Raw genomic sequence first — 19,645 nt, 5'->3', positions numbered from 1 at the left:
TGCTTCTTTCAGCCATATCCCATCCCATCCTCATCACCCCTCACCTCCCCAGAGATTATTTGATAAGTTTGACAAGTGCAATGTTTTGTTTTTTAATATGTTGTTACCCCGATGTCTGCGGACACTGGCCGCTGTCCGCGAATCCAAGGTGGGGGTGTTTCCAAAAATCTGACGCACTTCATGCTTTTCACCATCCAATCAGCGGGCAAGTCCGATGTCCGCGGACACCACATTGCCCTCTAAGCCAATCGGTGTCCTGTCCGCGGAGCAGGCACAGATATCACACATTTTTTTAGACCCACTTTTTGGTTATTTTAAAAAAATGTACTGGACGAATTTTCACAAAATTTACAGAAGCACGCATTTGGGACCAAGGTGCTACTCCTGCCGCAGATTTGGTGAAAATCCGTCCAGGGGTTTGGGCTGTAGGCATGAGCAAAGTTTTTTCTCCATTCAGTCTATGGGAAAAAAATAAATTGTGGGACCCCCCTATAACTTTGCCCCTCCCAGACCAAACCTCACCAAACTTTGCAAATAAAAATCAGAGTGGGCCATATACTTGTTTTGCAAAGTTTTGTGAGGATTCGTCCAGGGGGAGCTAAGTTATAAACCGCCTAAAAAGTGCTCTTGCTATGGGATTAGCAACTTAACCATACCTACATGACCGCTACCGCAGGCCATGTAATATATTGGCGCTTGCCGCAATCTATTCACTACATAGCTAGCCTCAAGAATACTTCATCTGCTTGCATTTCTTTGCATCAGTACATGTGTAAAATAACTTGATATCTTCATCGTTTCTGCAGCATAAGTCTCTTCATCATGATCCCGAGATGTTACTTATCTTTGATACTTTCTTTGATACTTGTAGAATATCTACGTTCTCTTGTGTCTGCATCTCTCCATGGTGCGCCAGCCTTGCTTCGTGTCACCAATCTGCTCTTTTGCTAATTTCTCACACTTCTTCTGGTTTTTCATTCAAATGACCATCATACTGACTTGTACGCAGATATGACTTTCTCAATGGGCACCATCGCTGCCAGGATTCTCCTTGGTATTGGTGGTATTTTCACTGATACTGCACGCACTTCACACTCTGGTTCTCAACATATAGGCAATATGGGCAAGATGCTTGAGGTGGGGCTGCTTTGCTCCTTCTCCACAAATGCATCCGCCGCAAAAACAAACGCCACAAATAACCCTAGACACTGTACATTATCCCTCTGGACGCAACAAGTCCAGTGCACACAATCAACGCACACTTAGAAAGCCAACATGAACAGACATCAGTTTCTGCAAGTATCAACAGAAGAGCACAACTTCTATCCTATCCCTCTTGCCTCAATAACTGATCCCATCCACTTTCTTACAGAGCCACATCAGCGCCTGGATACCATGCAAATGGTAGCAGCGCGTGCTTTAAATCAACATAAAATGATATAACATAACATATAGAGAGAGAGTTTATCGGAGAAGATTGATGAAAAAAAAAAATCAAATCGTTTTACCTGCAATTTGTTTCATTCATATCATTCCGTTTGCTGTAGCAGGAGCATGAGAGAAAAGCAGACAATAAATCTGTCTCCTGGAAAATAAATGCTGCAGGGAAAATAAAGTTTGTAAATAGCTAGAAAAAATTGGAGTCTGGAAGGAGGTAACTCCTAAACTACTTCATGAATGTAGCCGGTGGGGGGGAGGGGTGGGAAGGGGACTTTGGTTTAGTTTCTGTTTCCTACACGATATAAAGGGAATAAAGTCCACTATAGGATTAGTTTATGCGATTGAGAGAAAATTGAGGGTGATAGAGCTGGTCTGGAATGTGACGTTTATAACTATACTATACATACACACTGATATGAGATAAAATCTTAATAGGTGTTTTATTAGTCTGTTTTACAGTTGATGATTTTATGTGATTTTATGCGAATGTAATGTCATGAATTTTTGTCATAATTACATCATGTGAAAAGTTTTAATTAACTGAAACACATTCAATAAATCATAATAAGCTAATTATCTCAGGTGGTGTTCTCACAATTGTAAATAATCAGAAGATGAACTCCTCCAAATGTGGCAATCATTCTGCAGTATACTGCCATCAAACATCCATCGGAAGTCGCCACACAATATCATGCCAGTGCATATCTGCCACTGAGTGAATAAGTAGGGAGAAGGAAGAAAGGGCTGGAGCCTGGGTTGCCACCTCATAAAGCCCTTGTAAATAGTGTATGTGACAGGGGCCTGAACAGAGATTTAAAGGGCCTCATAATTTTGCCACACATGGAATTTAGAAGTGTTCCATAACGTGTCTCAAATACCATCCCAAACGTTTTCCTTTCAGCATCAATGGCATGGAGGCGAGGACACGCTTAGCTGTATTGGTATACAGTGAAAACTTGGGTAGGCAACAGGCAAGTTGTGGTAGTGCAATTGGAATGGAAGGAGGCATGGAATTCTGTCATGGATTGGCCTTCACGAAACAAAAGAAAGAGACAGTGCCCAGCCCAGTTTTAGATGAAATTCGTTATTGGTTCATGTATAATCACTGTGTTAAAATCAATGCAATGGAGACCCATGGGCTTACATCAGGATGTATGCCATGTGCAGAGAAACATTGCTCAAAGATATCTCACAAATAGAACGTCCTCAAAAGACCCCCACTGTCAGCTAGCTAAGTACTTGATATAAGTGAACATGTGGTTTGGTCTTCATTAAATATTTGACTGTGTTTTGGTCCACAATAAAGTTGCCTCATTCCATAAAATGATCCAGTGTAGTATTTTGAAATATCACTGGCTAGGATATTGTGCATGTACTGTAAGGCTCTTTTTATGCATACTAATGATAAGTGAATGCAATGGGTGATAACCAGAAATCCATTTCCAACTTCAAGTGCCAGCATGCCCAAAATCAGTCGTATCTTTGATATCTGCTCTCTGTCCTCAGATCCTCATACATAAGCTGTTTACTGCTCTTACACATTTGGGGGGCTGCAGGACAGTTTTGAAAGCAAGTCACAAGTGGGGCCATGAGTGATAACACAAAATCCAGGGCCCCTCAAAGTGCCTGCATCCAGAAAATCAGATGGAGCTTTGATATACATATTCTCCCGTTGGTATCCTTCATACCTAAGCTGTCTCAATGCTCTCTAAAGTGCTGGAAAAATGATCAAATAATTTAGCATGATGGTCAGTGCTGGTAAGTTGCATGTGATCAGATTCAAAACAGGGCACCTTCACAAGCTGATGTTAAGTGAGTGCAGGTCCCAGCATAGCAGGCCCAAAAGCCTCACTATCTCACCAGGCACTGGGTGTGTTGCCTGCACATTACACCTGGCTGACGAATACGTTAAGTTGTTGCACTGTTGATTTACTGTTGAATTAGCCCCTTCATGTGAGACTAGGAGGCTGACTATCTATATGCCCTCCTTTGACTTATTCAAACCATCTTCACCCCAATTCAGAGGGTAATTAGTTTCACAAAGAGATGCTAGACATCAGAGGTGTGTGCCATGAGTTTATCAGAGTCTTTGACTTTCTACTGGGGTCAAGGGTATATTGATAAAAGCAGAGAACCATTATATCACATAGCCCTGGATTTATTTGCTGTTGTAAACAGTCCGCTCTCACAGATGAGTGTTAGATATGCTCTTGCCATAGTGCCACTTTTGCCATTGATGCACCATTCTGATGTTCATGCATATTGCTGTATTTTGCATTTTAAATTTTAAATGTGGGGCAAGGCAAGCACACCATAGCCAGTGGGTAACTCAGCCCCTGTTATGGGTGCTTTTACTGATTTAAATACCATTTTGCAAACCTCTTATTTTATGAAGGTTTTTTGTAACTTGACCAAAACAGACACAATGTAGGTGGGAGCAATATTGCAGCCAACATTTCAGTTATAAAACACAATGGGCCTCATCACAAGTTGGGTGGAGCAGTAAAATGTGGCAGTAACGCTACTACCATCACATTTACCGCTCCAACCAATCTGGAGTTGGGTGGAAAATGGGAGTTTTACCTCCAACTCTTTGCTGGAGGTAAAAACCACCATTTTCCACCCGTTTTCGGCGGTATTAGCATGGCGCTAATTGCCCCAGCGCTAATAGTGACAAGAAAACCCCATTGGATCTAATGGACCCAATGGGAATAGGGATCTACGTCCCCCACCGCAACTCAGGATCTGGCGCAAATTGCGATGGGCCAATTTGTAGTAACGCTAATAGCGTTGGGCTATGTCCTGGCGCAATTAGCACCGGGATACTGCCCAACTCATGATTAGGCCCAATTTGTGCTCAATACAGAGCATACAACTGTATTGGTTTAGTTTCTGAACAGCATAAGAAATATATACATATATATATTTTTTAAAACATGAAAAGGGGTCGCTGGTGATTAACAGGGGTTCACATATTCGTTTAGAAAAAATATTCTACTCTACAAAAAGAGGGTAGTTCTTTGTTAGGGTGTCTAATGTGTTTCAAAAGCCAACCAGGACAACCGAGATAAATAGAAAAGCCATGAGGTAGTCAAGGAAGATTTGATATTACACAAGAATTGTAATAACTAGTGTGATAAAAATGCCTCTTTTAAGGGACATGTATACAATAAAGTGAAAGATATTCATTATTGTATTACTGAAACTCTTGAGAGCCTGCAGGCCCTAGAGAGAAACTGCAGAGACTGGATTCAGTGGAAGCTGTGGAAGTATACAATTTTGCATCCACTGAGAATGTATAGGTGTGCCTGGGGGTTTAAAAAAAATAGTGTTAGGTATTAATTTATGTTAGAGAAAACAATATAGCTAGAAGCTAGGCAGCTCTTTCCATTACTTGTCACCACGAGGCACTCGTGGTCTTTAATATTGCATTCGGTGACTTGTATTTTCTTTTTTTTTTACATTTAAGAGATTGTCGTGCAAGTGCATGTATGCAATAAGGAAGAAAATACTGTGTTTTATTTATTTATTCATTCATATTTTTTAAAGCGTACATCAGCCCTTAGGCATCGTGGCGCTGTTACGGATATTCATTACTGGCTACATAGGGGAGAAAGCTTAGCAGTTACATAAGATTATACATTTTGTTCTTGCCTGTAGTTACATAGAAATGTATTTTCTGTTTAGATTAAGATGTTGGTGTTGAGACTTACACAGAAAGTACATATTAACAAGGAGTGTGTGGGATTTCTTTGAAAGGGGTGGGGCAAAGAGAGGCTACAGGGGTTACATGAGCTAAATGCTGTTATGGAATTGTCGTCTACTGTTACCTGGTGTAATCGTGAGTTAGCCATGATCCTATGGCTCCACAAGACTGTCTCTGCAGGAAACACTGGATGACATACCTTCCTGATGACCAGAAGGTGCTGGTGATTACAAAGGAGGCTCGAACACATGTTTGCTTACACATAAATAACATTATTTACAGCGATGCGAGACTACAACGGCTGTGAAACTCAGATAGGGACATCACAAGAAATAAAAAAATAAAAAAATAAAAATATCACATCCTGCCATTGGAGTTACCGTTGCAAGGATGGAAAACATGCTCTCTTCACTCGGTTTTGTCAATTGCAGAATCTTGATGCCGCTTTGAAGTGGCACCAAGCAAAACATTCTTAGGCAACATGTCAAACGCTACAGGGCTTTAACAGATTCAGTGACATTGGCATATACACGACAAATACATTTTACATGTGTCTTCCCTGTTCGGAGCAGTGTGGTTTCAGAATAGGAGTCGTGCAAAACAACTGATTTCATGTTTCTTTATTGTGTTTAATAATCACTGCCCGGATGTCTTTTTGATAACAGAAGTGGATTTCAAAAATGGCATGCTAATACTGATCCTTAAATTACAATACTCTTTCTACTACTTGAGTCACTTTAGATATAACTATGTTGGTATCCTGTTGAAAGCAGAGCTTATTCCGCATGTGTGTACGTGGTGATGGCATAAATACGTTTAGGGTACGTTCTCATCCCGAGATGCAGACATCTCCAGCTGGGCACATGCTCCTGTTTGTGCCACCAGGGCAGACGATTTAGATGCCCCTTGTGTGGCTTTCCATTACCACAAGGTAGTGGTGGCTAACACAGGTGGGTCACAGTGATACGTGTACTGCAATGTACATGATGCACAGTAGAAAACACATTCATAATACATCACTGGGAAGCGGGTGTACTGGCGATAAATGGAAAAAAGTACGGGGTGACAATTTCTCTAACCACAAAACTTTATAAACTTCAGGAAGTTGGGACATTTTTCGCAGGTGCCATGAAATGCCTTCAAATCAGGTTTTGCTGGTTTTTACGTATGCATGTGCTATCATTACCACAATAAATGTTGCTCTGGAGGCGTTGCTTTTTTTCATTTCCGAAAACAGCTGAAACAGAAGAACCATTTAGGCTAATACATACCAGCCAAACCAAGGAAGTTGATGCAGAGAAATAGTCCTTCAAAACACTCTGCTGAAATAATTTCTCACAAATCATTTACTTCCAGGTCAAAGGGATGATAGAAAGGAGCATGTAGGCAGTAAGCTGGGTAGACAGTATACCACTTGCCCTCCTATGTTTCTTGTGTAACTGACCTCGGGGTAATGTTCGACTGAAGGATACACACATATCCCTGTTAACCTTTAGCACGACATGGATGATTGAGCAAAAGAATGAGGCTATTTTCTGCATAACACAAACTGTAGGCCACACCTCTTCTAAGGACGGTACTACATAAATGTTTGCAACTGATACAATGCAAACTGCATGTAAGGATTTGTGCATTGCTATATGTAAATGAAAATGTGCAAATGTGCAAGCATGCATGTGAAAAGGATTAGTGACTCAGCATGTGAACATACCACGCATGCGTGCATAACAATGCATGCACCTTGTACTTTTCCCTTCACTTTATTGCTTGGTCTGTTTCCCTGTGGTTTACTACTCATGGTTATGTATATATATATATATATATATATATATATATATATATATATATATATATATATATATATATATATATATATATATATATATATATATATATATGTGCTACAATGTTTATGACCAGTGGCGTGCAAGAGCTTGCATTGTGCCAGCTGCATATGTTTCGGTAATTCTGCCCTTGGTGATTTAACTATAGGGTTGGCGGAATGAGGACACTGCTGGCAAAGCCTATGGGTAAGCAGCTTTTGCATAATGGGCCTCATTACGAGGTTGCCGGTCCGGTAACAATGGTACCGGTATGCTTGCCGCGAGCACAGCATACCTGTAGCACCGGCACCGTTATGAACGGTGCCGGTGCTACAGGCATCCCCATTTCCATTGAGCCCTATGGGGCTGAAATGGGAATGGGGATCTACTGGCACCCGCGAAACAGCAATTACCAGGTCTGGCAGGGTCGGAATACCCCGGTAATTGCCCATTCACGGGTGCCAGACTCTCATGCCGGTATGCAGGTAGCCTTGCCGCTCTTACCGACAAGGCTACCTCCAACCTCGTAATGAGGCCCAAGATATGCAACTGTTAGTAAAAGAGTGCTGTGATGGGACTCTAATGAGGAGAGGGAAGTGTTTGTTATGGCTTCCAGTATGCCCTCAAATGCCCCTACTCTCTGGAAACTTAAGTTGTGGGGACGAAGAGGACTCGAGAAGGAGGGATGGTCTAGCTCAGCAGGTTTTACCGCAACAAATGGAATGCTGATACCTGGGGGCTTTTAAGTCCTTCAAGCATGGGCATAACTTTAGGTGCAGACAAGGGTGTTCTCCCCCCCAACTTTTGTGGCGCACCATTTTGCCCCACTCATTTGGCTGGGGCCCCTTTCATTGAGATGTCATGTCCCCCAACCTTTTCAGCAAAGTTACTCCACTGCCTCCAAGGCACGGTCCGGGGGAGGTGGCAGTGCTCCTGTGTCAGTCATCGGCCCCATGCTATCTTCTTTCCTGTGTTGCAGGCCGCATGCCTGCTGAAAGAATGCATCAGTGTGCTCGAAAGATGAGCTCAGCTGGAACAGCTGCAGCATGGACAGATGCAGAGCAGATGTGTCACGTGTCGATCCTGGCCGAGCCTTAGGAAGGCCCCAATCATCACCAGTGCGGCTGTGTGCCAGAATGGGCACAGTGGGTGAACGATTTGGTGGCAAACCCTGCAGAATAGGCATGCCTTTGCAAAATCACTGCACAGATCCCTTTGCATGCACATGCCAGTCTTGAATATTAGTCTTGTCTTAAAGGACTGGTAGTATGTTGATGGGATCATCAGATGGGGTTTGACCGGCAAATGCCTTATATTGCGGGTGACCAAAGACTGATCTCAAATACATGCTTTATAGGTAAATGCAATTATATGTTCATATCTGTCCCAAAAGTTGGAACAAATGTCACTGGGAAATAACTCTATTGTCAACACTTAGGACAGAAGCCTGTCTATATTGTTATGCATATTTCTGTACATTCACAGTCTGGCAGTAGAATGTATAAAATAGAAATAATGCTTGATAAACCCTGACTAATGTGGTTAGACATATGGGGCCTGATTCATGGAACGTTTTCCTATGGGACTGCACCATTATAAAACACTTCCATGAATCAGGCCCCATGGTCTCCTTTGAGCTTTAGTTTTCACTCAGGATAAATAGTTTATTTTGATGTGATAAGTATATCAAGTTATGGTTATGCTGTTATATGTACATTATGTTGGGTGATGTTATGTTTTGTTTCTTCATTTTATGGCTTACAATTGTTTGATGTTACTTTGATTTTTAAGGTGCTAAAATGTATCAGGGATATTTCCTGATACATACATAGAGATCCTAAAGGGGCGATTGTATAACATATTACTGTGGCGTTAACTCCCGGTTCCAAGGGCTGGAATGGGGCAGTAACAGCCAGGCAGCCCGAGTTATCTCGAGGGCCAATCACAAGGGCACCAGGCCGTTACCCCCTGTTCCAGCACTTGGAACGGGGGGGAGGGGGTTATCACCATGAGCACTCATCCCCAATGCCGGGATAGGGCTAATTTAAAGTATTTTCCTGCCACGAATGGGACGCTCACGACATCCTGATCGCAGAAGGAAAATACTATAATGTACTCTCTACAGAGCCATTCTTCCCTTTCCATAGTGGTCTCCAGGAGCCAAGAGGAAGGAGCGGCTGTGGCACTCACCGCAGCCGAAATGAGGTAAGTGGTGTGGGTAGGAAAGGTGGGGGAGGAAAATGGGATGGATGATCGGGGGCAGATGGCGCCGGGAGGAACCGGCCATCAGGAGGCATGGAAAGTGGGCTGAGATCGCTGGTTTCTGGCCACGATCCAAGTCACCTAATTGGCTGGCTCACCCCATCAGGGTGCTAATGGGTAAGGAGTCATGTATTTTACACACTTTTAAACTGCTTGTTACATAATGTTCGATTGTCCCAGAGCAGGGCCACAATGTTAAAAAATGCTGACTTAGTACAAGCAGACACCCATCAAAGAAAGATAACTTGCAGTGTTAAAAGGGTGAGGGGAGCCGTTCTTGAGGAGTTTCATGACTATTAAGCAAGGCACTGTTCAACCTAAATACCGTTTATTCCGGCGTATAAGGCGACTGGGCGTATAAGACGACCCCCAACTTTTCCAGTTAAAATATAGAGTTTGGGATATACTCGCCGTATAAGACTACCCCCTCTTCCAACGCACACCAAATACGGTAACAATTTTAAAAATATCAGATTTTATTTCAATATGGTAATTTTAATTCAAATGCTTATAACAGTGCAAGTGGATTCAACTTTTCCTAATTCACTCTAAAGCTGAAAGGAACGATGAGACAATAAACCCATGGGAGCTGCCATGCTGTTTGTTTTCTAAGCTGTCAACTAAACTGGAACTGATGATGATAGGAGGAAGATAACAAACAAGAGAGAGAGAGAGAGAGAGAGAGAGAGAGAGAGAGAGAGAGAGAGAGAGAGAGAAAGTCCCAGGCGAGTTAGCAACGCCCATCATAACTGCAAGCTACAGTATTTTTACAGGTTTTGCTGGCGTGACAGTTTCCCTTTAAAAGCCTTCAAAATCCTCCTGTTCGTCATCTGATATCATAAGTAGATCAATGAGATCTTGTGATATGTTTGTAAGGCAGTGATCGTATGCATCGAATTCCGTATCAGATGGTGTGGTCTCAGCTTCGGCTTCCTCTTCATCTTGCCACAAGTAGTCGTCCTCCATACCATCTAATGAATTTGATATGCCACACTTCTTGAAAGACTTGATTACTGTTTCTGCATCAATATCATTCCAAGCTTTTATGACAAACCTGCACAAAACATCCAACTGTGGAGCACGCATACATCCCCCTTTTGTGAATGACTTTTCGCCGCTAACCATCCATTCATTCCACTGTTCTCGAATGTGATCTTAAATGGCTTGTTTAGGCACACATCCAGCGGCTGTACCAACAATGTCAATCCTCCAGGAATAACGGCTGCATCTGTGTTTAGTCTTGCAAGCCTTTGCTTGGTGCTGGGAGTTAAATGAGCCCTGAATATATCCCACTCCAGTAGACTACGTTTTTGAATAAGTCCACCTGGTCACCTGCTCCACACATTATCAAGCCATAGCTGTACCCCTTCTTCATCCATCCAGCCTTTTTCATTCACATGTACAAAACAACCAACAGGGAACTTGAGTTTCGGCATTGTTTTTCTTTTAAAAATAATCATTGGTCTCAGTTTGGCGCCATCAGCTGTGCATCCTAGTACCACTGTGAAACTGGACTTCTCATGTCCTGTTGTTTTAATTAAAAATATTTTTTCACCTTTTTTATGGACAGTTTTATTTCCAGCCATATCAAAATGCATTGGAGTTTCATCCATATTTCCAATACTACTTAATGCATAGCCATGTTTAGTGCGCTGTTGTATTACTTATCGACTGAAATTATTTAGTTTGCTATTAAGACCTGCAGGACATTTTTGGGCTATTTTTGTCTTTTGCCTCAGTACCATATTATGCCTTTCCATGAATCTACTACAGCAGGATACAGTGGCCTTAAATCTGTTGCTGTGATCTGGGTTAGATTTGGCCCACTGAAGTGCAAACAAATGTATTTGATTTCGTGTCACTACATAACCATTTTGGCGATGCTCATTCACCGTGTCTGCTACATGCTTTTCGAGTTTTGGCCAATGTGGGGTGCCCCTTCTTAATGCACACTTACCCCTTGGCATACTCTTGAATGCTTTTTCATTTGCTTTCCAGTCCCGAACCATCTTTTCTGTTACTCCATATTGTCTTGCAGCAGCGCAGTTATTATGTTCCATGGCAAAGTTTACAACTTTCAGTTTGAAACTGGCTTCATATTTTTTTCTTCTTGCTAGAGCCATGATGGGGTTTTGACTGTTGGACATTTGTATACTGTACTATATGTACTGGTGCTGTACTGTATGAACAGGTACAGATACTGGTGCTGTACTGTATGAACAAGTACAGATACTGGTGCAGTACTGTATGTGGTACCCAGTATACAACAACCAGCCAATCATGGCAAGCGATGTCCCGGCAATTGGCTGGTTGTTATATACAAAGCCTGCTTGGATTGGTCAGCTCTCCCTGCCTGCCCAGCCCTCCCCCTCTCCAAGACTGTCAGGAGCAAGATCTGAGAGGCAGAGAATCCTGGTGAGTACTCCAGCGTACTTTTACAGCACTGCCCGTGCTGCTTTCATACGGCCGCCGCATATGGCGGGGATGCGGCCTGGGCCCTTTTTGAGCCCCCCCCCCCATATGCGGCGACCGCAGATTCTCCAGCCAGTCCAGCTCGGAAGTTTCAGCACCCGGCTGCTTTCATAGGGTCGCCCCATACGGCAGGGATGCAGCCTGGGCCCTTTTTGAGCGCCCCCCACCATAATTGATGTGCTGGGTTCCTCATCACAGTCCAGTAAGACTTACTGAGCACAGAGGTTGTGGCTAATATCTTATTGCCATTGGCGCCTTTGCTGCAGAAAGGATGGAAGTGAAAAAAATACAGTGCAACGTTTATTTCAATTGGAAGAATACAGTTGTTGTGATGGACCTGACTTTTGGAGGTAATGATATGTCTGCAATGCAAGATCCTGGTTGCAGTGAGAGAAGAGAAGTAAGAATGAGGCTGAGGAGCAGAGCCCAAAAGATTCAAAAGATCTGCAGATATTGAGAATGAAGATCTTGGTTCCGGAGAGACTTTTTTTTAAGTTCTCGCGTAAAGTTATAAACAGCTTTGAAATAACCTGAAGAGGTCTGTCAAAGGATATAGAGATTTCATAGTACAGGTCAAATTAAAGAGCTATGAGGAGACAGTCTGTAGAAGCAATGAAGATTTATATTATAGCCTCTGAGCCATCTTATATGGGCTATACCGTTAGAAAGTCAGAGAGACCAAATGATTAACCCCATACCACATTTGCTGAAACTGTAATTGATCTATATACAAATAAATATGGATGTTAACCACAACTACAAATGAGGTCACATTCACATTTTCAGAATCTGTATCATGCAAACACGCAATTTGCTACAGGGATTTCACATTACATTTTGGTTTGAACAGACTCTTGTTAGCCATATTACTGTATTCCAGTCAATTTCTATGTTTACCTATTTTACAACAATTAAATCTTTAGTATCATGAAATGCAGTATTTTGACTTGGGGCTCTTGGGGATGAAGACTCATATAAACAGGGCCACAGATAAACACAATGGGCAAACCAAGCACATTCCACAAGTTCAATTTGTAATCTAAATTTCCAGGATGCAAGAAGAAGTGATTAGTCCTGGAATACCACCAACGGACTATCAATCTGTTGCAGTCTCTGACGCCTGTCAGAGGATTGAGGTTTACTGTCCACAATTTGCTTTCAGCTCTCCATCATTCACAACATTCTGAAGCAGGTCGCACTTTAGACATATGGAACAGGTTGTTGTCCTGACTACATGCGTTGTACATCATGTGATAAAATAATATTCTTTGCATTGAAAAATATCTGGGATAACTCAATTAGTGATGGAACAAGGAAAGTTGTTTTAACATCTATTGCTCTTTATTTTTAAAGAAATAACAGCCAGCACGTGCTTCGACCTATTCCCAGGTCTTTTTAAAGGCTGATTAGAGGTTTTGTCGACACAAATCAGTAGAATCTCAGAAAAGTCTGCAAATCTCTGGAGATATTTATATGTACTGAGTTGATTAGGCTTTGCAAAGCCCAAATGGGCCATGGATGGCATGCCCCATGGTAGCTAAACCCCAAAGGAGCCCAGCCTACATCAGTGCATACTTTAGACATATTGCAATAAATGCACGTTTGGCATGATCCTCCATCCTTTTTTCATTTTACCCAGAGAGCAGGATCTGAGTTACCGGACGTGGGTACACAATTCACTACTACTGCTGTAAGACTACTACGGTGGTGATGGGCATAGCATAAAAAGTTACTGACATAAAATAACTTAATTACGATCAATTGTGCTTGAGCAAATGCATGCATACACTGTATTTTCCATGGCGCTTAAGTCATTTGCACATGCACAAAATGAAACTGCGAATGCACAAAAAGTGATCGCGATTGTGCAATTGACCACACTCCCGTCCATTGAACCCCTTGTGCTTCAGTACCATGCACCCAGTCCTTTCTTCGTGCCCATTCTTTAACCACCCTCTGCACCACCGTCACCCTCCAGCAAGGTATTTTAAGGCTGATGCACAGTTTATCTGTAATTATTTGGAGGAAGAACTGAGGTCTACGGCCATAACATAGATCCTCATACTTGGCCAAATTTTCATCTGATAATAAAACCAATATATTGTACACTCAGTATTCATCATATACTTTGTAGTATGTACTCACACTCTTCTGGAAAGGTTTGAGCAGTTTATGGAAAAAGAGTTGCAATTGCCTGCACAAAGAGTACCACGATATACAATGCAACATGAAGTATATCAGACTTAATCACCTTATTTGTAAGCCTTTTTCTCTGCTGCTATATATTTTTTATTTTTCATTCTATCACTATTCCCATTCATAGTATATTTTTTTCTTCTTTCTCCTAATATTTTTTCTTTAAGATATAACGGGCTGTCCAGCCCCCAGCGGGGGCACAAGAGGGACAGCCTGCATAGCAGGTCCCCCTTCTAGCCACACCCGCCTCACCCCGGGCTACTTACACCTCATCTCCTCCCATGGTGGCCAAACTGGGCAGATTACGACAGGAATATTAGATCCAAGATGTCAATGGTGCCAGGTATGACATGGGACCAGAAAGACATGGAGGGCTGGGTTGCATTTATGGGTGGTAAGGACAGGGCCGGCAAGGAAGCTGTTGAGATGTCAAAAGAGACATAGAACCCGTGGTCTGGTAAGGATGAGCCCAACCATGGAGTGCAAGGTGCCAATCTGCACATCATTGCGCAAAGTGTGGGGGCAGTCAACCAGTTTCAAGATGCTTCAATTTCGAGGGGGAGGGCAGGAGCAGAGGGCAACACAAAGGTGCGCAATAGATCAATGTGGGAAGAGGACTCTTCCTAGTGGAAGAAATGGTGCAGCAAGACTTTTAAAGTTTTATTCAAAGGACAAAGTGGGGGGATTTTAAGGGTTTTTAGTGTCCTGCATACTTGTGTTGTGCATACTTATGGTTCTGTTTATGTGCTGTCATAGGAATGGAGATGTCTGAGGATGACGAGGACTGCTGCAGGTTTTTCTTTAGAGTATGGCCATGGGCACTGTGAAGGGCCCAGAAGTTTTGAAAGGTGGGGGATACTCCTATGGGCCACAAGTGCAGAGGTAGTATTAGATAGTTATCCTAATATGGCAGAGACAATCTTACACCTAGAAGTATGAAATACAGTGGGCCATGCAGCGCCTCAGGGGAGTGTGTTGCAGGTGGGATGCCCCCACAAGAACAGAGACATGAGTGTTCCATATAAAGGTTATGTGAATGACTCAAACAGCATAAGGCAAGAGTTTCCCCGTGATTGTATTTACAACTCTAAGCGGGCAGGATGTGCTGATGAGAGCGGGTGTGTAAATGCAGGTAGATGGGGTCGATTCGATTTTGGGGGAAATTGTGGGTGATGGGGGGGCCACCCGCAAAGTGTGACAGATTTACAGGGCTGTCCTAGCCGGGGAGGAGTTTGATGCTGCGGTTTCGGCAGTGTGCGGTTTCTAGGTGGCCGCATTCAAGCCGAATTCGGACGACAGGCACTGAGTCCTTTACAGACAGTTGAGACTCCTCACGGAGATTCAGGAGTCCCGAAGTATTACTGTTTGGCAGTTTATAATCAGAAGCGGAGACTACTCTGCAAACCAGAAATGACAAGTGTCCCCGGGAACTGTAAGATAATGACAAACCCGACAAACCAATGGGCTACCTTAGACATCTAAGGAGATGTGACTTTAATTGGGGCTGGGACCACCCCCAAAATGTTGAATGACTCTAATAAATGTGATCTTGTGTTTCCAAATATACCCCACTTGTCCTTGTGAATCTTAGGTATGAGTAACCATTGCAGATGTCTTATACCCCGAAGAGGGGGTAATGGGGGAAGGCCTCCCGCTAAGGGGCTGTTCAGCCCCCAGAGGGGGTGCTAGAGGGACAGCCTGCATAGTGGGCTGGCTTTCTGGCCACTCCCTGGGGGTACTTACACTCTGCCTCCTCCCTGGTAGTAAGGGGCATCCCCAGGCCCAGTCACATCCGGCTGGGATGTGGGGAGCAGTTATAAGGCTTGGGGGTTGCTCAGCTCATTCTCTTTTTGCAGCTCCCCCGCCTGAAGTCCCACACTTGCTCTCCCTTTAGGCAGGATAGCATGGGCACGAAGTGGAAATTTACCAAGTAGGTTATGGGTTTTGTTTCATTTATATGTAATTAAGAGGTGGATTGTTTGGTATAAGGATTGGTTCAGTTACATGTAATCAAGGATTTTGTTGAGTGCTTTTTCTTTTCTAGCGGACTGTGAAGGGTGTAAGTTTGCGAGCATGTTTTGTTGATGAGTTGAGTATGGTTGCTAACTTTTTCTTCTCTGTCACAGGTGGATTTACTGGGCAGTTCCAGCCGTGGAGGAGTTTGAAGATGCGGTTTTGTACATTGGCGGTTTCCCGATGGCCGCACTAGAGCCAAATTCGTATGACAGGCAGTGAGTATTTTATGGACTTTTGAGACTCCTCGCCAATGAGATTCAATGGTCCCAAAGAATTACTGTTTGGCTGTTTCTAATCAGAAGCGGAGATGTCTGCTACTCTGCAAACAGGAAGTGACAAGTGTCCCCGGGGAACTATAAGATAATGACAAGCCCGACAAACCAATGGGCTACCTTACAAGTCTAAGGAGATGTGACTTTACTGGGGGCTGCGACCATCCCCAAAATGTTGTATGACCCCAATAAACGTAATCTTGTGTTTCCAAATATACACCATTTGTCCTTGTGATTCTTAGGTATGAGTAACCATTGCATGATGTCTTATACCCCGAAGGGGTATAGCCCCACTATGTATTTCGGTTCTTGTGTATCAGCTTCACTCTTTTTTTCCGTTATGGATTTATTTTTGGCTGAGAGAGCTTAATTCCAAATTCTCTTTTCTTTATAGTCCGGCCACTTCATTCTTCGGCAATGCGTCTATTGTTCCGATTTATTCACTTACTGTGGACGGGCTAAAAATAAACTCTCCCCGGTTTTCCAGAGGACATTCCTCTTTCCTGAGATGGGAGAGATGCCACAGAACGGTTCATATAAAACATGGCAGCCTGCACCAACCACATAAAAACCTGTAAATAGTGTACTTACTACACACTAGTCGTGACACCACTACTGTCCTGTAATAAGCGAATGAAATCTCCAACACATCTATAAACGGGTTTTACAGGTGAGCTGTGACTTCACAATGCTTGCTGCAGCAGCCACAACAAAGCGACATTGCAACTGTCACTGAAGCACTTAGCTGTGGCAAGCGTTTTATATCCTTTTCTCCTAACAGTTTTCTGTGAAAATGTGCAGCCATTAATTGAAAGGATGTGTTTATGATGTTTATTTTGTGAACTGCTGAAGTTTTAAAGCAGAAGGGCAAGGCTCTCGCTGAATCTTATAATTTATCTTAAATTATTACTGAAACTGCAAACAAAAAAAATCCCAGCACATTGTAAACTGCCTTTTAGTGTTATGTCCATTCCTCACAGATTCTACATAGATTATATGTAGCAACAACTGGAAGAGCTCTTACATTACATTAAGCAAGAGGCAGGCATTAGAGGCGATGACAGTTTGTTGCAATGCATTATAACGAATAAAATACCCATTGCCCTACCAACAAGTACTGACATGAGGAGTTATTATTTGGGTCCGAATTTTTCTTTTTTACGCCGGTTCCTGTGCCATGAGGGAACTCCTCAGTCACCCTAATCGGACCAGGCTTGACACAGTGGAACGGCGGGCGAACGCGCCGGCGAAGCAGGCATGGCGAGCGCCGCCCCTTAGTGGGGGCGGTACAGGCCGCCCTTCCCCTCCCCCCACACACGTAAGGGAAATGCGCCGGGGGGGCGGATGATGACGGAAAGGGGCCCGCCCCCCCCTGGCAGGGCGCGAAAGCTTCGGGGCAGGGCGGGAAACCGGGGAGAAGCCGGGCATAAAAGCCCGTGCTGGTGTGAGCATTCACACATCCTCCCTCGGTTTCCCGTCTTGCCGGAGCTGCGTTCTTTTTTCGAATTCTCCAGTTCCTGCATCGTCGGATCGTGGCTTGGGGTGGCATCCTGCATCACGTGGAGAAACCCTCTTGCATCCTCGGGCTCCGTCGGCATCGCGGTCGTTTTTCAGGCGTGGTCCGGGCCAGGGTTCGAGACGTCGGGATCGTTCGGGAGGTGCTGCCGCAGCAGGTTTCGGTTCCAGCCGGGACAATTTGAAGGTACGTAGGGGAGGCACGGCGCTTTGCTGGTCGCCCCTTTTAGATACGTTTCATTTATGTTCTTGGGGGATTCGCATTAAGTAAAGTGGTTTAAGCGTTCCGTCGGTAGAGGGAGGGGGGCTTTGTTAATCACGCACGCGACTTTAGGCCACAATCGTCTTGGGAACGCTGATTACCGAGGTTATGCTTTCTATATAGAGAATAATCTAAAGGGGCTGGTTAGTTATAAATGTAGCTTTGCAAACAGATGGGCAGGGTACCATGGCCCAGAAAGATACACCGGTGTAATGCGCAGGCAGTTCCCCGAGTTAGGCAATCGGATATATCTCAACGTGCGTTCCGTTGTTAACTGTTCTAAAGCTGAACGAATTATGATGTCGCAAGGCTTAATGGCATTGTCGGGGACAGAGGTGCGGGGGGATAATGCAGATGGTGCTGTGTGCGTGTGTGTGCTGTTGGTTGTGAGGGGGGGCCAACCACGGTGAGGGGGAGCGTGGCGCTGGCAAATACAGGGTGGCGCTGAACGGGGACGGTTGACCGGGGGCCATGTTGCGTTTCGGGCAGATATGTTACCAGCCAGCACGATTCCAACTGTCTATCTGTATCCTTGCCTGTGTTCTCCTCTCCCCGTTAAGATTAGAACGGATTTCATTTTAACATCGTGTCGGCAGCGTTGGTACATATATGAATGGCATTCGTTTTGAAAATTTGTAGAGATGTTTTAATAAAGGGGAAACAGTCGGGGACGGAGGTGCGGGGGGGATAATGCAGATGGTGCTGTGTGTGTGCTGTTGGTTGTGAGGGGGGGCCAACCACGGTGAGGGGGAGTGTGGCGCGGGCAAATACAGGGTGTGGCGCTGAACGGGGACGGTTGACCGTGGCCCATGTTGCGTTTCGGGTGCCTGTTCTATGTGAGGATTTTCGGGGCTCGGCGGGGCGGTTCGCGTTCTCGTCCGTCATGTACCGGACGCGAGCGGCAGCTGGGGTAGGGGTGAGGGGGCACGTGGGACACGGGCAGTAGTGGCGCGGGTGCGCTCTTGCACTCAACCAACGAAATAAGAACGGCGCGGTGGCGGGGGTTTTTTGCGGACGCCGTGGGCTCTTGGTTTCCCCCTCTTCAGAGGGCATCTGCAGGTGCTTTGGGACTATAGCAGGTGGTGCATGCATGTCGGAATGACAATGTTTAAGCCGCCTTCTCAGTGTTTTTTCACGGTCTCTGCCTTGGTCCGTGTTTCTGGCAGCGAGCGGGATGCAGTGTGTTTGGGGGTGGCTGCCGCGGGATGTGTTTGGGTGGCCCTGGGGCCGCCGTCCTCCGTGTGCCTCGCGGGGGTGGCGCGCGGTGGTTCGGAGGGTGGAGAGGTTGTTTTGGCGATGTCGGCGCTTGGGGGTGTGCGCGGTTTGGGTTGCCCCGGTCTGATTCGTATGTACCTTATGTACTGTACCGTATCGTACCCTCCTGAAACGATGACAGCATTCCTGTGCGTTATGGATTTCATTAAATGAGAAGTCACGTGGGGAACCAGACTCCTTGTTATTAAATAGTGCTACCACATCACGCTATTGATTCCCCATGCAAGTATCTGGTCATTGTCGGCTTGGTTAGCTAGTCATTGCATTTTAATTATTTCTTCTGTTTAATTAGCACTCTATCTTCACAAAAAATTAAGAGTCTAAAGATGTTGGCGCTACTCATTCCTATGAGATTAGAAAAGCACCTACTTCTGCAGAAGAAAATTTTGTTTAAGCCATTATTCCA

This window comes from Ambystoma mexicanum, chromosome 10 (genome assembly GCF_040938575.1).
Source record: "Ambystoma mexicanum isolate Mex_15411 chromosome 10, UKY_AmexF1_1, whole genome shotgun sequence".
Classification (NCBI taxonomy): Eukaryota; Metazoa; Chordata; class Amphibia; order Caudata; family Ambystomatidae; genus Ambystoma; species Ambystoma mexicanum.
The sequence above is the reverse complement of the archived record's forward strand: the minus strand, read 5'-3'. Positions refer to the sequence as shown.